The 20,000-nt window shown below is 36.1% G+C and overlaps 1 pseudogene; it reads right to left on the bottom strand.

Moving 5' to 3' along the window:
• LOC137617995 (neural-cadherin-like) overlaps positions 1-20,000 on the bottom strand; it is a 47,270-nt pseudogene that overhangs the window by 17,707 nt on the left and 9,563 nt on the right.

Genomic DNA, 20,000 nt, shown 5'->3' with positions numbered 1-20,000 from the left:
GATATCTCTCTCTCTCTCTCTCTCTCTCTCTCTCTCTCTCTCTCTCTCTCTCTCTCTCTCTCTCTCACACACATCCACGTTAAAAATACATTATCACAACATATTTACGACGAAGGGATCTCTCTCTCTCTCTCTCTCTCTCTCTCTCTCTCTCTCTCTCTCTCAAACATGTTAAAAATACACCATTATCACAACACATTTACAATGAAGGGCTCTCTCTCTCTCTCTCTCTCTCTCTCTCTCTCTCTCTCTCTCTCTCTCTCTCTCTCTCTCTCTCATACATGTTAAAGATACACCATTATCACAACACATTTACAATGAAGCTTCTCTCTCTCTCTCTCTCTCTCTCTCTCTCTCTCTCTCTCTCTCTCTCTCTCTCTCTCTCTCTCTCTCTCTCTCTCTCTCATCTGCAACGTAAAGTTTTAAGTCAATCAAGTTTCTCACCTGCTTCCAGAAGGGAACCTGACACATCTGCCCCCGTTAAGGCAACTGGAAGGAGTGCAGGTGTCGGACTCGTAAGGAGTGTAGCTGTGACCCCCAGGGACTTCCGGGGAGACGCACTCATGAGTTCGAATGAGGAGAGGGGTCACTAACGAGGTGATGTTCGTGTCGACAACCTGCGAGAGAAAGATATAATTTTTTTTTTTTTTACCTTTTATTATGAAATATACATTTACAATCTTACTGTTTATGACATATATACATCATAGTATATTGAAATAAATATTTTGTTTAATTTTACATAGTGAAAAATATCAATTTTCTCATATTTTATTATCAAATACACATTTACAATATGACAGTTTAAAACATATACATCATAGTATGTTGGCATAAATAATTTTTATTTTATTTTACATATAGTGTAAAATATTAATTTTTTTATATTTCATTATCAAATACACATTAAAAATCCTACAGTTTATAACATGTATACATTATAGTATATTTGCATACATAATTTTTTATTTTACATATAGTGTATTTACCATCAAAAATTTTTACTATTTAATATTTATTTCACAATTTGTTTTTAAATAAAAAATATATCTAGTGAATACTTTTTTAATAAAAGTTTTAAAATCTAATTTATTATACATTAAACGTATTTATCATTCTGCTTTTAATATATTTAAGAAATTGCGGGTCAGTACTTGAAAATCCTACGTATCTTCCCATCCATAATTCCTCAATACGTACGATAGGTAGTAGGTTGGCCAGGGCACCAGCCGCCCGTTGAGATACTACTGCTAGAGAGTTATGGGGTCCTTTGACTGGCCAGCCAGTACTACATTGGATCCTTCTATCCGGTTACGGTTCTTTCCCTTTGCCTACACATACAGCAAATAGTCTGGCCTATTCTTTAAAAATTCTCCTCTGTCCTCATGCACCTGACAACACTGAGATTACCAAACAATTTTTCTTCACCCAAGGGGTTACCTACGGCACTGTAATTGCTCAGTAGCTATTTTCCTCTTGGTAAGGGTAGAAGAGACTCTCTAGCTATGGTAAGCTGCTATTCTAGAAGGACACAACAAAATCAAACCATTGTTCTCTAGTCTTAGGTAGTGCCATAGCCTCTGTACCATGGTCTTCCGCTGTCTTGAGTTAGAGTTCTCTTGCTTGAGGGTACACTCGGTCACACTATTCCATCTAATTTCTCTTCCTCTTGTCCTTAAAATATTCTATTTTTCTTTGTTTCCTTTCCTCACTGGGCTATTTTCCCTGTTGAGGCCAGTGGGCTTATAGCATTCTGCTTTGCCAACAAGGGTTGTAGCTTAGCAATTAATAATAATAATAATAATAATAATAATAATAATAATAATAATAATACGATGCAAGTTGAATGGAGAAAAACGGAACTTGAAATTAGAAATGTAAAGAACTTCCAGAAATACTGTCTGTTTTAAACACCCTGACGTTGTTACTGTTTTTAGAATGATTTATTGTTAATTTGTTCTCATCATTTATCTATTTATTTCCTTTCCTCACTGGGCTATTTTTCCCTATTGGAGCCCTTAGGCTTATGGCATCTTGCTTTTCCATCTAGGGTTGTAGCTTGGCTAGTAATAATAATAACAATAATGACTTATAATATTGTTACTGATTTTAGAATGATTTACTGTTAATTTGTTCTCATCAATTATTTATTTCCTTTCCTCACTGGGCTATTTTTCCCTATTAGAGCCCTTGGGCTTATAGCATCTTGCTTTTCCATCTAGGGTTGTAGCTTGGCTAGTAATAATAATAATAATAATAATAATAATAATAATAATAATAATAATATCTATGAGACTGTTCCTTTGTTATGTGTGCGTGAGTGTGAGTGTGTGTGTGTGTGTGTGTGTGTGTGTGTGTGTATATATATATATATATATATATATATATATATTATATATATATATATATATATATATATATATATATAAAGGTTGTATGAAAAAGATTATAAAAAAATAAACTGATTTCAACATTTCAAAACTTTTTTGGAGATTATAAAAATGGATTTGACCCGTTTAGACAAAACATATTGTTTCACTTACAACTAGAGATTATGTAATCATGGTATTTAAAGCAACATATAGATGATTAACAATTCTTATCAAAACATATTCTCGGAGATATAGAGAAATGATGTAAAGAAATCTCTCATTTTTATGGAAGTAAATGGATTTTTCAATTTGGTTTTCAAGGTTTTAAAGGCCGCTCATGAATGACAGAGGCAAGGGACAGTGACACTGCCCTATCAAGCGGGACAATGCCCTAGACAGAGACTGGCCATTTATACATATGATCAACGCTCAAGTCCCCTCTCCTCCCAAGCTAGGACCAAGGAGGGCCAGGTAATGGCTGGTGGTGGTTCATCAGATAGACCTACAGGTTCCCCAAAACCCGCATCCTTAGCTCACAAGGATGGTGAGGTTACAGCAACCAAAGAAACTAACAATTGTGAACGGGACTCGAACCCCAGTCTGGCGTACACCAGTCAGGGACGTTACCACATCGGCCACCACAACCAATTACAAATATTCAACTGTTAAAGTTATTACTATAACCTTTATTATGAAAAGAAAATTCAAACATTTAAGTAAATTTCTCTTATTTTCATATATTAAAATTAATTACCTGAAGAGTGAGCGCTGTGGAGGCCAAAGAAGTCACTGACGAGCCATCTTCGTAGGATAACTTAGGAGTGGAAAGAGCCGAGTCTTCTGGTCCTTCGTAGTGCGGCGAAAATCCTTTACTCAGAGAGTCCTTTTTAGGAAACCGGTGGGCAGCAGGGGGACCTCTCGTATCGAAGATGGGTTGAGGGTCCTTCAGGGATACTGAGAGACCAGTAGCCATTTCCAACTTTTTTTTTTTTGTAGGAGTTAAAATAGAGAGAAGAAAATTGACATTAGACAGTTAGACTTTTCTAGTCTACTTTTTTTCTAACTATATAGTAGTTTACCCTAAAAAGAGATGACGATAGAAAACAGAACAAAACATTTCTTTTATATACATGCTTTAATTGTAAGTCTCGTATGCGTCCACAGAAAGCTAATTCACAGCACGTCGAACTCTTCAGCACAAACAGCATCATTCAACAAGGAGAGGGGGGAGTTGGAGAAAAGAGAATGATTGTTCCCTCAGATTATAGTAAAAAAAATACTAGTGTGTGAGAATCAAGCAAAAATTACGTATTAATTCGATTAAGTAAACGTACTACTATCTTATTATTGCTTATTTCCCCTCGAAACGCATTTAAATATTTTTAACGATGTAATGCAAATTCACTTAGTAATGAAAATATAATACACACCATCGTTTAATAACTAATTTAGTATTAACTAATATATATATATATATATATATATATATATATATATATATATATATATATATATATATATATACAGTATATACATACACATATCCACATACCCAAAAATACATATAAGTATGTGTGTGTTTCTGCGTGTGGAGATATATATATATATATATATATATATATATATATATATATATATATATATATATATATATATATATATATATATGTATATATATATGTATATATATATATTTATATATCTATATATATATATATATATATATATATATATATATTTACATATATATGTAAATATATATGCATGTGGAGATTTTATATATATATATATATATATATATATATATATATATATATATATATATATATATATATATATATTACGTACATGATACCATTTAATAACAAATGAATACCGGAACTCTACAAACTTCGGCAGTCATTAAATAGACTTATTCTACAGACAATTTTGATATATGTCGCGAGATAACTTTTTGGGGGGCAGTTATGATGGAAAGTCGATTTTAAGATAAGTTTCTCTCGTATGCATTCTCCTAATTCATTTTAATGTTTCTATTATATAATGGTCACTTCATTTACAGATAATTCACTAAATCAGTATATAATGTATAATTATAAGATTATACACATGTGACCAACGCTGCCTTATACATAAGCATGTTTACAAAGTGAAATGTAAGTTTAATACTAAGTGGTAACTTAAGAACAACACTTGTCCAATGAAAGAAAGGGCGGTTTTCATGTTGACCAGGCTGACATGAGTCTTTTTATAGTTTATATATGACATATCTGTTTTTGACGTTGTTAATAGTTTATATAGGACATATCTATTTTGACGTTGTTACTGTTTTTAGAATGATATAATGTTAATTTATTCTCATCATTTATTTATTTCCTTTCCTCACTGGGCTATTTTTCCTTATTGGAGCCCTTGGGCTTATAGCATCTTGCTTTTCCAACTGGGGTTGTAGCTTGGCTAGTAGTAATAATAATAATAATAATAATAATAATAATAATAATAATAAAGTATCACCAGTTTTGCTACATACTGTACCATGAAATCTTACAGGGCTTGCTTTTTAAAAATTAGACATTATCAAAAACTATTATAATGGTAAACTGGTGATAATCCAATGATACCTGAAGAATCGACTTACCTTCTGAGTGTGGAGGGACAACAAGCCTTGTAGCCTCACAGGATCAACAAATTCCTCATTCACATCCTTGACGCTCACCCAAACACAGGCTGTGGGGGTCGGGTACGGGCTGGAGGAGTGGCTACCTACATATTCTTCTCTTCGTGGAGAAGCAGACGAAGATTCGGTTTTGGAAGACGTGAAAGAGATGGTTGAATCGATCCCCGGAGGAGAGTAATTTCCGTACACACTGACAACTTCTACTTCGTAAGGCTGATCTTCTGACATTATTCCCTGGACGGCGCCCAAGAGTTTGCCCAGACCTCCACCTCCGGACTATTATGAAATAGAGATTATTATTATTATTATTATTATTACTAAATGCTAAGCTACAACCCTAGCTGGAAAAGCAGGATGCTATAAGCTCAGGGGCCCCAACAGGGAAAATAGCCCAGTGAGGAAAGGAAATAAAGAAAAATAAAATAATTTTAAGTATAGTAACAACGTTAAAATAAATATTTCCTATAAAAACTATAAAAACTTAAACAAAACAAGAGGAAGAGAAACTAGATAGAAGTGTGCCCGAGTGTACCCTCAAGCAAGAGAACTCTAACCCAAGACAGTGGAAGACCAAACATGTATATGAAAAGCTGAATTGCATATTTTGAATAAATTACAATGATTTATTTTGCCTCATTTTGAATGGATAGAATATTTTATATTTTATGACTAAATGATTATAAAAGTATAGCAACACCGTAAATATTTTACTCTAAAGCTTTGTAAGATGTGACAGTTGATTGTCAGGCGGAAAGGCACTGTGATTTTGTTTATACACAACCAAGTAATTGTATTTAAATTATATATGGATTTTGTACATAACAGAGTTGAAACAGTCTCTGACCTCGAATAATGATTTTGAGCTGCTAGTCCACCTAATGTATTTCATAGGAAGGGTACTTACATCCAAAAATTAGAACAATTAACACAAGACTTAAAAAGGTAAAAAAGAACTTCGAGGATAGTACCTACAACCAAAACCTAGAAAAATTAAGGAAAGGCTTCAAAAGGTAAAAAAAAAAAAAAAAAAAAAGCTTTGATGAGTTCTTACAACCAATAACTAAAAAAATTAAGATAAGGCTTCAAATGTGAGGAAAATCTTTGTAAGGTACTTACAACCAAAAAATTCGAAAAAATTAACACAAGGTTTCAAATGGCGGAGAAAGCTTTAAAGGGTACAGGACCAAAAATTAGAAAATGTACATAAGGCTTCAATAGGTAAAAACAAAGACTAGAAAAAACAAATATGCACATAAGGCTTCAATAGGTCAAAAAAAGCTTTGAAGGGTACTTAAGGAGAGAGAGAGAGAAAAAAAAAACACTTCAGGTTTCCAAAGGTAAAAATAGAGAACTTTGAAGAGTACTTACTGCCGGTCTCCATCCCCTGGTTATTTCAGCTGGGGTAGTGGGCGTCAAAATGACCGGTACTGCATGTGTCAGAGAATCATGGGTCAAGGTCCTCACCACCACAGTAACATTGGCAGCGACATCAACTTGATTCCAAACTCTGTCACTCACGGTGAAGTGAAGCAAGTACCTGCACCCATCGAATGAAAGAAAGGACTTGTACCAACCGTGTGTCACACGATCGTACATAGTAACATTTCATTTTTTGTATATATTATGCTTGTATCTTCGTTCTCCCCTCGCACTGATAGGGACCTGAAATAACATGTCTGTTTTTCTCACCGTTAACTGTCAACCGGTGTTGTTGTCGGTTGAACATGAAATTGCCTATTATGTTTTGTATGCCCTTTTGGCCTGGAGGTTATGTATATATAAACGGATGTTCTGTAATAAAGTTACTCAGCTGCTTTCATCCCGCCTTCTTAGTCACAGCCTCTCTCTGCCCGTCACAGACTTTTACTGAATAGTAAGAAAGAACGCGTATGAATTGAGCCTTCTGCAAGCGTTGTAATCGTTATAGAGGCTGTGTGGGCGGAGACCCAGCAATGATTTTAGGCCGTTTCGAATTGTTGATCTTCAATCAAATATATTCTTGACTCGAATATTTCAAAAAAGGTTTAGATGTGTTCCAGCCGCATATATTATTAAAAGGCGACTCGCTAAGAAATAAAGATTCCATTATATTTAGGTTACTATGGGATTGACTTTTATTCAGGAATATATTTATGCATTTGAATAGCAGTTTTGTAAAGCAATAGTTAAGGAAATAGCAGCATATCCATGGTTATAGGCATATGAATATATATATATATATATATATATATATATATATATATATATATGTATATATATATATATACATACATACATACATACATATATATATATATATATATATATATATATATATATATATATATATATACTGTACTTTATATATATATTGTGTACATGTCTTCTATGAATATAAATCATATCCCCCTCCTCATATTACATCACAATGAATAGCAATGAAACAAAACATCAAATTGTAAGTATTGCTAAAATTTGTATCCAAAGATATGATGTGATGGCAAAAATGGAACAAATGTTGGATTTTTCAATTTCTAAATAACAAGTTTTCCCTTATAAGATGGAAATTTTAGTAAGGAGTTTAGTAACTGGCAAGTTTTAAAAGATATAATTTTCTATTACCGTTAGTCGCTGACTCAAGCACTGGTATTTTGACTCGAGCAAAAATGCACGCTCAATGAAGAAGCCTGCAAGATGTTGCATGACGTATTTTGCTGCCTTAATTTCAAAATTATAATTTTCGTGTCAACAAATTATTTCACGTTTTATGAACTGTGTTAGGCAACAAATATTTTCATCTCGCCTTCATCATTAATTTTTTTTTTTTTTTTTGAGAAATGCATGGTAAATCCTCTAGCATTATATAATCTGGAATACAAAACAGAAAAAGTGCAATACACGTACCAGAATACTTAAAAAAAAAGGCATGGTCAATCTAGATATATACCAAACAAATAAAGCTTGATCAACCTAGACATATACCAATGTTGTATGTATTATCCACAATTACATGAATTAAAATCTTGTCAGCATATATCATGTTAGAGAGGTCAGGTTGGTCTCATTCTTTAGGAAAATACCGGAAGTTTCTCATAAAGTTATCAAAAATATGGAAAAAAAAAATGTAAATAACAGTTTTTTTGCAAAGACGTACCGGTACGTCCATTGGGGGTAAAGGGATGAGTTTTGTGAAACGTACCAGTACGCCCATTGGGAGTAAAAGGGTTAACGTATTTCAATGATTGCCTGAAAGCAGGCATTTGATCTGAAGGTTTGTTATGAATACTGGGGTGATAATACTTTAGTTTTCTAGCAGCTTATTAATATTAGCTTCCTCCCACGATCTTGATATTGACATCTTTTGACTGGCCAGATAGTAATACATTGGATCCTCCTCTCTGGTTACGGTTCATTTTCCTTTTGCCTGTACACTCACACACCGAATAGTCTGGCCCATTCTTTACATACTCTCCTCTGTTCTCATACACCTGACAACACTGAGATTACCAAATAATTCTTCTTACTGCACTGTAATTGTTCAGTGGTCACTTTCCTCTTTGTAAGGGTAGAAGAGACTCTTTAGCTATGGTAGGCAGCTCTTCTAGAAAAAGGACACTCCAAAATCAAACCATTGCTCTCTAATCTTGGATAGTGCCATAGCCTCTGTACCATGGTCTTCCACTTCCTTGGGTTAGAGTTCTCTTGCTTGAGGGTACACTCGGGCACACTGTTCTATCTTATATATTATTTCTCTTCCTCTTGTTTTGTTAAAGTTTTTATAGTTTATAAAGTGATATTTATTTTAATATTGTTGCTCTTAAAATATTCTATTTTTCCTTGTTCCCTTTCCTCACTGAGCTATTTTCCCTGTTGGAGCCCCTGGACTTATAGCATCCTGCTTTTCCAACTAGGGTTGTAGCTTAGCAAGTAATAATAATAATAATAATAATAATAACAAACACGAGAAACTGTTTGATGTGATTAAGCTATTGAAATCAACGCTACATATGTTTACAACTCCCGCCATCAGACCTCATCCTATACAGTAGAGTTTTCGGGGGTGAACGTTACTACATTGGGACAGGCTGAAACTTTCTTATCCCTTGTCACATAGATTTGCTATATGGGGAAATTACTATTTATCTTCGTTTAAAATACGATATAAAACTAGTTTTACGATTTATGAAATATTGTGATTAAGTATTACCTCGTCGTGTGTGAAGCTGGCTGGGTGGTAAACACTACGTTAAGAATAAGTATTACGGCAAGTTAATGATATTGAAGTCTGAAGGGGGGGGGGGGGGGGGTAGGTAAGAATGGATTAAGCTCCTACACTGTTGAAAATTTGCCGTAAAATACGGTAAGACTCCTTGAATAAATTTGCATTATTATTATTACTTGCAAGGCTACAACCCTAGTTGGGAAAGCACGATGCTATAAGCTAAGGGACTCCAACAGGGAAAATAGCCCAGCGAGGAAAGGAAACAAGAAAAAATGAAATATTTTAAGATTAGTAACAACATTAAAATAAATATCTCCTATATAAATTATAAAAACTTTAACAAAACGAGAGGAAGAGAAATAAGATAGAATAGTGTGCCCGAGTGTGCCCTCAAAAAGAGAACTCTAACCCAAGACAGTGGAAGACCATGGTACAGAGGCTATGGCACTGCCTAAGACTAGAGAACAATGGTTTGATTTTGTTGTGTCCTACTAGAAGAGGTGCCTACCATAGCTTAAGAGTCTCTTCTACCCTCACCAAGAGGAAAGTAGCCACTGAACAATTACAGGGAAGTAACCCCTTGGATGAAGATTTGTTTGGTAATCTCAGTGTTGTCAGGTGTATGAGGACAGAGGAGAATATGTAAAGAATATGCCAGACTATTCGGTGTGTGTGTAGGCATAGGGAATATGAACCGCAACCGGAGAGAAGGATCCAATGTAGTATTGTCTGGCCAGTCAAAAGACACCATAGTATATTAACAGGTGGTTGGTGCCCTGGCCAACCTACTACCTTAAAAACGGATATCTTAAAGTTAATGAGTGATATTACGGTCACCAACCCGTAAGAGATTATAACAAAGTAGGGATCAAAATTAGGATCGTCTGTATTTCTGAAAATACGGCATAGAACCGTATATTTTTACGGAGACTTTCCAATTAAAATTAAATTTTTTTTTTTAATAGTGTAGGTTAGGTTAAGTGGGGGAATCTTAGGTTAGGTCGTATTCTTGTGTTTGTTTCCATTTTAACCCTGGAAAGGTATGATGGGTCGTTTGCGACCCCTACAGCATTTTCAAAACCTGTTTTTTCCCCATAAATCATCAGCTGTCTCGAATATGGAAGTGATCGACCTGCAAGGGGTGACTAGTCTACATGCCATTGTCTGCCTTAGGACTGATTTTCGTCTAACTTCCCTCCTTCCCCGTTTTTTTACCCCCCCAGGGGTCGACCTCGACCCTGAATACCTTTATAGGGGTAAGTGATCAAACAGCAAAGTTATTACATAATTATAAATTGTCGAACAGTGTTGATACTTGTTTGGTTCTTTATAGTTGGAAAGTGTGGGTGGATGGTGTGTCTACCACTTGCATGACATTGGTTTTGGCTGAGATGCCATATATTGCCATGAGGTCCATTTTCCCTCAAATGCTAATTTCTGATTTTTTTTTTGTTTTTTTTGCAAATTTGATTTTTTTTCTATTTATTTTGAATTTATCCTCAATAATGGCCAGCAGACAGTATTCCCTCGGCATGGATGTCATCAACACACTTCTAATGGAGTTAAAAAGAGATGTTGATGATAATATGGAGCTTGCAACCCCATTCTTCATTCCAAGTGGTAGATTGGGCTGTAAGAGTTGTTGCGGTCTGCGGCCATTTTGTTGACATACCCGAAAGGTAAGTTGGCATATCTCTATATATTCTTGTTCTGTATAGAATTCGTGATATTTTGGTATAATTTAATGCATAAATATCATATTTTATAGGAGATAAAATGATTTTCATAACAAATTTACATTGTGAACTAGGCCGTCAAAAAATGACACTTTAGATTTTGCCCCTGTTATAACAGTAAATTACATCTTAGTGCACATTTTATTATGTATTTCTGTTCTAGGATAATATGAGTTTATTCTATAAAAAAATTAGTCTCTTCCTATTTCATTTGGGTACCCAAAAAAATTCATGAAATTTGGACAAATTTTTTTGGCCAAAAAAATTTACCCTTTTTTTCTCATTTCAGATCTTGACTTCTATGGGTCCAACTCATTTCCAGCAATTACAAGCTGTTGCTTTGCCATCTAAGAAGGTGTCCCTAAAGGGATTTATGTGTATATGTATATTTCTATTTTTTGTGAATATTTACGTCGTCTTTTTTTGTATACTTAAATTTTTAATATATTTCCAATAAATAGTTATTTTGTAGATGGGTATCATTTATATTTTCAGTAATTTTTAGCATTCTTTGAAGTATTTTTAGCAAGTCAAACAATACAGATTGATGCATAACTAAATTTTTCCTGAATTTTTTTCGGAGTCGGGGTCGTTCACGACCGAGTATACCCTTAAAGGGGTGTCCGAGTAGCATACCTATCCAGGGTTAAAATGTGGGTTTCCAGTCATTACTTTTGATAATTTACACCCAGTCTATGACAAACCAACTACAAAGGCTCCGTTTTCTTTACAAAAGAAATTCTTGTCCTAGTCTTCAGTTCTCAGGTATGGGTTACTCAATGGCTCTGGTGAATCCTTGAGGTTTCGATGTGCCCTACAACCCAGTACCTGTGGCCTTCTATCACCTCTATTCTTAAATGCATGATACTACATTCATTAAAAAAACCAACAAGATTTAAAACTCATTAATTTTACTATTGAGTGATATTTACGCCGGTAGAATATGTGTGTGTGTGTGTGTTTAGATTGCCTTACCGTGTGTAAGACACGGGCTCTTGGGTTGGCAGCCCGTAACTCGGGTAGAATAGAGAAGTATTGAATTAAAAGCTCAAGATAGAGACGACTGGTGAAATCTACGGAGGCCCTTTGCGTCACTGGGCGTGGCCGAGATGATGATGAGAATATTCTGAGGGTAGAATCATCCTGGTTTAACTTTTCTGGTTGGAACTTTAGGTGGACGACATATGCATACATATGCAGGTAGATCTCAATCTCAGTACAATTATTGTTGCAGTTGGGGAGATGCTGTCTCGTATGTTAGTTAGTAGAGTAAGCATTTTAAAGGTAATAGTTTTCATGAATGTCCGGAATAAAATAGACAAGAAACGTGAAAGGATTATTGCCAGTCTTAATTTGTTAATGGAAGTTACTGTTAAATGAGTAAGAAGTGAGTTTGAGAGTTTAAGAAAAGAAAGATATTATAGGATTTGATGGGATTTCATAATGGAAATACTAAATTATGGATATGTTCGTGTGGTGAAATCCTTAGCAAGGGTTGTTGTGGCTTGATTGGTAACGTCTCTGCCTGGTGTTTGCCAGTCGGGGGTTCGAGTCCCGCTCAGACTCGCTAGTGCCATTAGTGTCTGCAACCTTACCATCCTTGTGAGCTAAGGTTGGGGGATTTGGGGGAGCCTATAGGTCTATCTGTTAAGTCATCAGCAGCCCCTGCCTGGTCCTCCTTGGTCCTAGCTTGGGTGGAGAGGAGGCTTGGGCGCTGATCATATAATATATGGTCAGTCTCTATGGCATTGTCCTGCTTGCTATGGCAATGTCACTGTCCCTTCCCTCTGCCATTCATGAGCGACCTTTAAACCTTAAAGGGATTGCAAGATATGTTTCAGTGAAGGAAAAGTCACAAAGTATTAAGTGAGACGAATAATTGTTCCTTCACATTAAGGTAAACTATATAAAGACAACAATAATAACCATCATTTAGTATGAGTCAAGGTGTATTAGTAGAATTTGACTGAGAAGGTAAGACAAGTGACAAAAATTATTTTTTTATATAGTTGTTGTTGAGAGATATTAGAAGATTTTATGGAAAATGAAACATGTTGAAGAGTATCTAGATAAGAGAATGGCTGGTTTGATGTAAGAGAGGTTTCTGAACAAAGGCATACAATGTCTCCATGACTGTTCAAATCCTGTATTGAGAAAGTGGTGCAATGAAGTTCACCATCATCATCTCCTCTTACGTCTATTGACACAAAGGGCCACGGTTACATTTCGCCAGTCGTCTCTATCTTGAGCCTTTAAATCAATACTTCTCTATTTACCTACTTCACGCTTCATATTCCTCAGCCATGTAGGCCTGGGTTTTCCAACTTTTCTAGTGCCTTGTGGAGCCCAGTTGAAAGTTTGCAGTTGAAAGTTTGGTGCAAACTTTCAACTGGGTAATCTAATTATTTTTATATCATCATCATCATCATCATTATTATCCCCTCATACGCCTGTTAACGCATAGGGCCTCGGTTATATTTCGCCAGTCGTCTCTATCTTGAGCTTTTTAATTCAATACTTCTCCATTCAGCATCTCCTACTTCGCGCTTCATAGTTCTCACCCATGTGGGTCTGGGTCTTCCAACTCTTCCAGAGCCTTTATTTTTATTTTTATATAATTGCCTCTAATTGAAACAGGTAATAACCATCCAACAACCACGGTTGTAGACTTACCTTCCCTCTCGTACTTGGCTGGAGGCAAAGATGGTACCGTCATCAGCGTTCAGTGTAAACAAGGGATGTGGCTTCCCTGCCCATAGGAAGGTCTTGTCAGCTATATCCCAGTCATCCGGGTCATCCACATACACGCGACCTAAAGGCGCATCCGATCCGCTGCCCTTTTGTGTGAAAAGAAAAAAAATGATTGCTGGCTAAATTTTTAGACGAGTGTGGAAATGATGTATTTCAAAATATATGCTCATAAGAACACGTCCTATCTCTCTCTCTCTCTCTTACCTGGGTCTTCTAAAAATACCCTATTTCAAAATATATAAACATTAAAACACGTCCTCTCTCTCTCTCTCTCTCTCTCTCTCTCTCTCTCTCTCTCTCTCTCTCTCTCACCTGGGTCTTCCAATAATACTTTATTTCAAAATATATAAACATTAAAACACGCCCTCTCTCTCTCTCTCTCTCTCTCTCTCTCTCTCTCTCTCTCTCTCTCTCTCTCTCTCTCTCTCTCTTTTTTACCTGGGTCTTCCACATATAATCTATTTCAAAATATATAAACATTAAAACACGTCCTCTCTCTCTCTCTCTCTCTCTCTCTCTCTCTCTCTCTCTCTCTCTCTCTCTCTCTCTCTCTCACCTGGGTCTTCCACAAATAACCCGTTTCAAAATACACAAACATTAAAACACGTCCTATCTTTCTGGTTATTTCATCTCTCTCTCTCTCTCTCTCTCTCTCTCTCTCTCTCTCTCTCTCTCCTGGGTCTTGCTTGAGGGTACAGTTGAGCACACTTTTCTATCTAGTATCTCTTCCTCTTGTTTCGTTAAAGTTTGTTTATAGTTTAAATAGGAAATATTTATTTTAATATTGTTACTATTCTTAAAATATTTTATTTTTCCTTATTTCCTTTCCTCACTGGGCTGTTTTAACTGTTGGGGCCCCTAGGCTTATAGCACCCTGCTTTTCCAACTATGGTTGTAGCTTAGCAAATAATAATAATAATAACCTATTTCAAAATACACAAACATTAAAACACGTCCTATCTTTCTGGTTATTTTATCTCTCTCTCTCTCTCTCTCTCTCTCTCTCTCTCTCTCTCTCTCTCTCTCTCTCTCTCTCTCTCTCACCTGGGTCTTCCACAGGTAAACCGTCTTGGCACCTGGCTTCATGGGATTGTCATTGAGATCATCCACCACAACCGTGACGGTCTGTGTTCTGTTGAGACCTCCTGCATCTGTAATCACTACGTCCACCGGAAGTGTCCTGTGCGTCTCCCGGTCCAAAGGACCACGAGTCCACAATTCGGCTCCTCCGCGGCCGCTATCGACATCTGGGAAAAAAAAAAAAAATATAATGAAATGCAATTTATACTCGTAACTATCTACATCTGGAGAAAAATAATAGCGAAATCTCCATATAATAAAAAGCAAAGTGTGTGCGCGCGCGCAAGAAGTATAAGAAATGAAAAAAAAAATATGATCATATTTTTTTTCTTCAAAAATTATCTAAGGGTTACAAATCTTTGCAAATTAATCTTGTCATTATAATAAAATGCAGTGTGTGTGTGTGTGTGTGTGTGTGTGTAAAAAGTATAAGAAATGAAAAAAATATGATCATATTATTTTCTTTAAAAATTATCTATGGGTTACAAATCTTTGCAAATTAATCTTGTCATTATAATAAAATGCAGTGTGTGTGTGTGTGTGTGTGTGTGTGTGTGTGTGTGTGTGTGTGTGTGTGCGCGCGCTCAAATGTATAAGAAATGAAAATAAAAAGTTATCGTAATATTTCTTCAAAAATTATCTAACAGTTACAAATCTTTGCAAATTAAACTTGCCATTATTTTCCTTGTAAAAGGAGCTTTATCAAAAATATCCTACGTCCATCCTCAATACCTTAAATGGGAACACCACTAACCACATCTTCCGACTTTTGCCATTTGACTTTTTATTCACATGGTATCTGTTCCTCTTTTCTCAACCTTATTCCTTATTAGCTCAAAAGGACATAACTAATGTACAAGGTCCTGATGGAACGCCTCACTCCGGCCTATGTGATAACGTCCCTGCCTGGTGATCGCCAGACTGGGGTTCAAGTCCCGCTCAAACTAATTAGTTCTTTTGGTCATTGCAACCTCACACTCCTTGTGACCTAAGGATGAAGGGGGGGGGGGGGGGAGTTTGGGGCACCCCATTAGTCTATCTGCCTAGTCATCAGTATCCATTGCCTGGCCCTCCTTGGTCCTTGCTTGGGTGGACAGATGGCTTGGGCGCTGATCATATGTATATATGGTCTGTCTCTAGGATATTGTCCTGATTCGTAGGGCAATGTCACTGTGCTTGGCTTCTGCCATTCATGAACGGCCTTTAATCCTACAAATTGCACCCTGTCACACCCTTACTGCACTGTGAGTAACCAAGCATAGGGAAAGATGGCAGAGATGACAGGCAGGGCCACACGCAGGAACTCGCTGCGCAAAAAGTGTGTGACAAGAATTCCAGTATCCAACTGTACCTCGTGATTACCAATTACAGTATACGTTATCTTTGAAGTATAATCAATAATTAATCTCTATTTTGATTAAAAGATGCTGTTACTGAAGAGCAAAGAAATATAGTAAAATATACTATAAGTTTCAAAGTGCAATTTGCGAGTTTAAAAGTCACTTTCGAATGGCAGAGGCAAGGGACAGTGACAATGCCCAGGCTAGCAGGACAATGCTCTACAGATTGACCATACATCCAAATGATCAGTGGCCAAGGCCCCTCCCCACCCAAGCTGGGACCAGGGAGGGCCAGGCATAGGCTGCTGACGACTCAGCAGATAGACCTATAAGCTCCCCCAAACACCCCCATCCTTAGCCCACAAGGATGGTGAGGTTGCAGACACTAAAGGAAACTATCGAGATTGAGCGGGGCTCGAACCCCAGTCCGGCGATCGCCAGGCAGGGAGGTTTCCAATAGACCACCACAAATGATTAATATGCATGTGTTTCTGTCTCCTAACTGAACTTGCATCATCCTCTTATATGAAAAGATAATAATGTGAGGAGGAATGTTATTTCAATATTGTAAATATTACATACATACATATACCAAGGAACTTCCCCCAATTTTGGGGGGTAGCCGACATCAAACAAATGAAACAGAAAAGGGGATCTCTCCTATCTACGTTCCTCCCAGCCTGACAAGGGACTCAACCGAGTTCGGCTGGTACTGCTAGGGTGCCACAGCCCACCCTCCCCCGTTATCCACCACAGATGAACATTCGTAACGCTGAATCCCCTACTGCTGCTACCTCCGCGGTCATCTAATTGAAAAGATATACCGTTTAGAGTTAGAGAAAATGTTTTCTAACTGATGACCCCTTTAAGGACATAATACGAAGCACAAATAAGATAATAAATTTGTAAAAATAATCTGGACGGTCTCAAAACCTATTCGAGATACAAAACATAATCAAGCATGGACGACAAGCTGTTAAAAATTTGCCGTAAAAAACGGTAAAAATCCTGGAATAAATGTGGCTCGGTATTTACCGTTTTAAAAACGAATATATTGACGTTAAGGAATAATATTACGATCACTAACTCGTAAAAGATAATAAAAAAGTAGGGTAAAAATTACGGTCGCCTGTATTTTACTGAAATACGGATGAGAACAGTAAGTTTTTACGGAGAATTTCCGATTAAAATTACTGTTTTTTTTAACAGCGTGGTCTGCCATGTTAATAAATAAATAAATAAATAAAAAAAAAGTGTGAACGTCTCCTTGTGAACTAAAACATACATATACAAAATGGTGGATAGCAGTCCAGGAATTCTGCATGAAGTACAGTGCATTGGCTGACGATACCTTTCAATATTCACGATCCATTAACGAAGCATTCTAGGACAAGCTCCATCGAGCTATACATGACGACAAACTAAGAAAACGACATTGTTCGATTTGTACCAGAACACATTCAAACTGCATGTGACAGGGAAAATGTTACGTCATTATCAAAACCAACCCCCAACTTTAAAAAATACACGAGTCTACTCCATGTTTCCAGCTTTGGATATATATATATATATATATTTATATATATATATATATATATATATATATACATATATATATGTATATATATATATATATATATATATATATATATATATATATATATATATATATATATATATATATGATTTACATCGTATAAATAATCTCATTTTTTAATTTAAAAGACAACTCTATAATCGATTCTTTTTAGTGAGGCAGATTTGTACCGACTCGCAGGTGTGCCCTTTTAGCTCAGAAAAGTTTCCTGCTCGCTGATTGGTCAGAGAAGATAATTCTAACCAATCAGATAGCAGGAAACTTTCCCGAGCTAAAAGGGCATCGCTGTGAGTCAGTGCAAATGCGCCTCATTGAAAAAAAAAAATAGCATAGAACATCTGTTTTTCCTTGTATCATTAACGAAACCAATTCGAATGACATAAATTGTTTAATGCAAGAATTGTAATTTGTTTGTTGTTAGATAATAGGCATAACAAGTTTAATTAGGTACCCTATATAATTAAGAGCAAGAGTGCATATATATACATATATATATATATATATATATATATATATATATATATATATATATATATATACGTATCTATATACATATATATATATATATATATATATATATATATATATATTTATATATACACATATATGTATATACACACACACACTATATATATATATATATATATATATATATATATATGTATATATATACATATATATGTATATATACACACACACACACACACACACACACACACACACACACATATATATATATATATATATATATATATATATATATATATATATATTCCGTCCACCCACAGCGACATTGCCAGAACGTATAACTACGTGGTTTCTCTCCGTCCCTATAGTAGGGGGAGACAGAGTAGTCTTACCCGGGTGAGAGGGGTTACAGTTAAGTAATGGGAATGGTGTGGGAAGGATTGAATGTGTGTGTGTGTGTGCGTGTGTAAGAGTGTGCATATCTATCTAAATATTTAGTCGTCCTTTTTTGACGGGTGGCATACACTAGTAAACAGGACACAGCAAAACGTCAGAATCCCACAACGATGAAAGGATTCTTGCGAGAGTTCCTTGGGCCAATAAAATAGTGTTTTTTTTTTTTTTGTATTTTTGTTATAAACTCTTCCCGTCTTCATTTCCAATTATTTTAGGCAATGTCTCCATTGGATTCTTTGTAAATTCAATATCACGTATTCCTAACATGTACCTCCGCCAACAAAGTTGGAAGGTTATGTTTTCACCAATGTTTGTGTGTTTGTTTGTGAACAGCTTCCTGGCCATAATTTTAATTCTAGAGTAATGAAACTTGCAAGCATTAACTGTTATGTAAAAGTTGATTAAATTTTGGAAAGTCAAGGTCAAAGGGCAAGGCCACAGTCAAGCAAAATGTCCAATTCACGCATAAGCCATAAGTTTAGACATCGTTATTGTCACAGAGACTTCAAACTCAGTTCATATTTGAGTTTATGAAAGTCCACGCCAATTAATACATGTTAGTGTTAAAGGTAAAGGTCAAGGTCGAAGATATGCTGCCGCGGCGTAGGTCTGCGCTCTAATGAGTGCCCCTCTTGTTTTTATTACAATTATTTTAGGCACGATCCCCACTGAATTCTTTGTAAATTCAAGATAAAATATACCTACTATTTATAATTATTTTAGGGACGATCTTCATCGAATTTTTTTGTAATATGAAGATAAAGTATTCCTACTCATTCTTTTAGGAATTCAGGTCCTTAAATGGAAAATATAAACCAAATACATTGTTAATTAAAATTGTGACCAGATAGCTGTTCACAAACAAACACACAAAAAGGGGTGTGAAAACATAACCTCCTTCCAACTTCGTTGGCGGATGTCAAAATATAGCTGCGACAAAATCACGTCGTCCCCTTACAATATCACAAACTCAAAATGTCTCAATACTTACGCTGATCGAACTTCAGACCGACTTGATCCACCACATACTGAGGATTGAACGGCGAAAGGGCTAGACTGAAGGGGTGGACCATGACCGAGTGACCACAAATCATCGTCAGTAGCTGTTAGGACACCGAGCAGGACGGGTGGCTCTCCTTCCATTACGTGAAGGATATCCGGAGAGAGGAGACGAGGGGGGCAGTCATTGACGTCTGTGACTGTAATGGTCAACGTTGCAGTGGCCGTGAGGGGCGGCTCTCCTCTGTCTATGGCAAGGATTCTGGCGATGCCAGTGGCACCGCCTTCAGCCTCGCGATCCAGACGGTGGGAGAGGACCACGC

The sequence above is a fragment of the Palaemon carinicauda genome, chromosome 24, assembly GCF_036898095.1.
Source record: "Palaemon carinicauda isolate YSFRI2023 chromosome 24, ASM3689809v2, whole genome shotgun sequence".
Taxonomy (NCBI): domain Eukaryota; kingdom Metazoa; phylum Arthropoda; class Malacostraca; order Decapoda; family Palaemonidae; genus Palaemon; species Palaemon carinicauda.
Note: the sequence above shows the minus strand (reverse complement) of the source record. Positions and strands in the feature narration are given on the sequence as shown.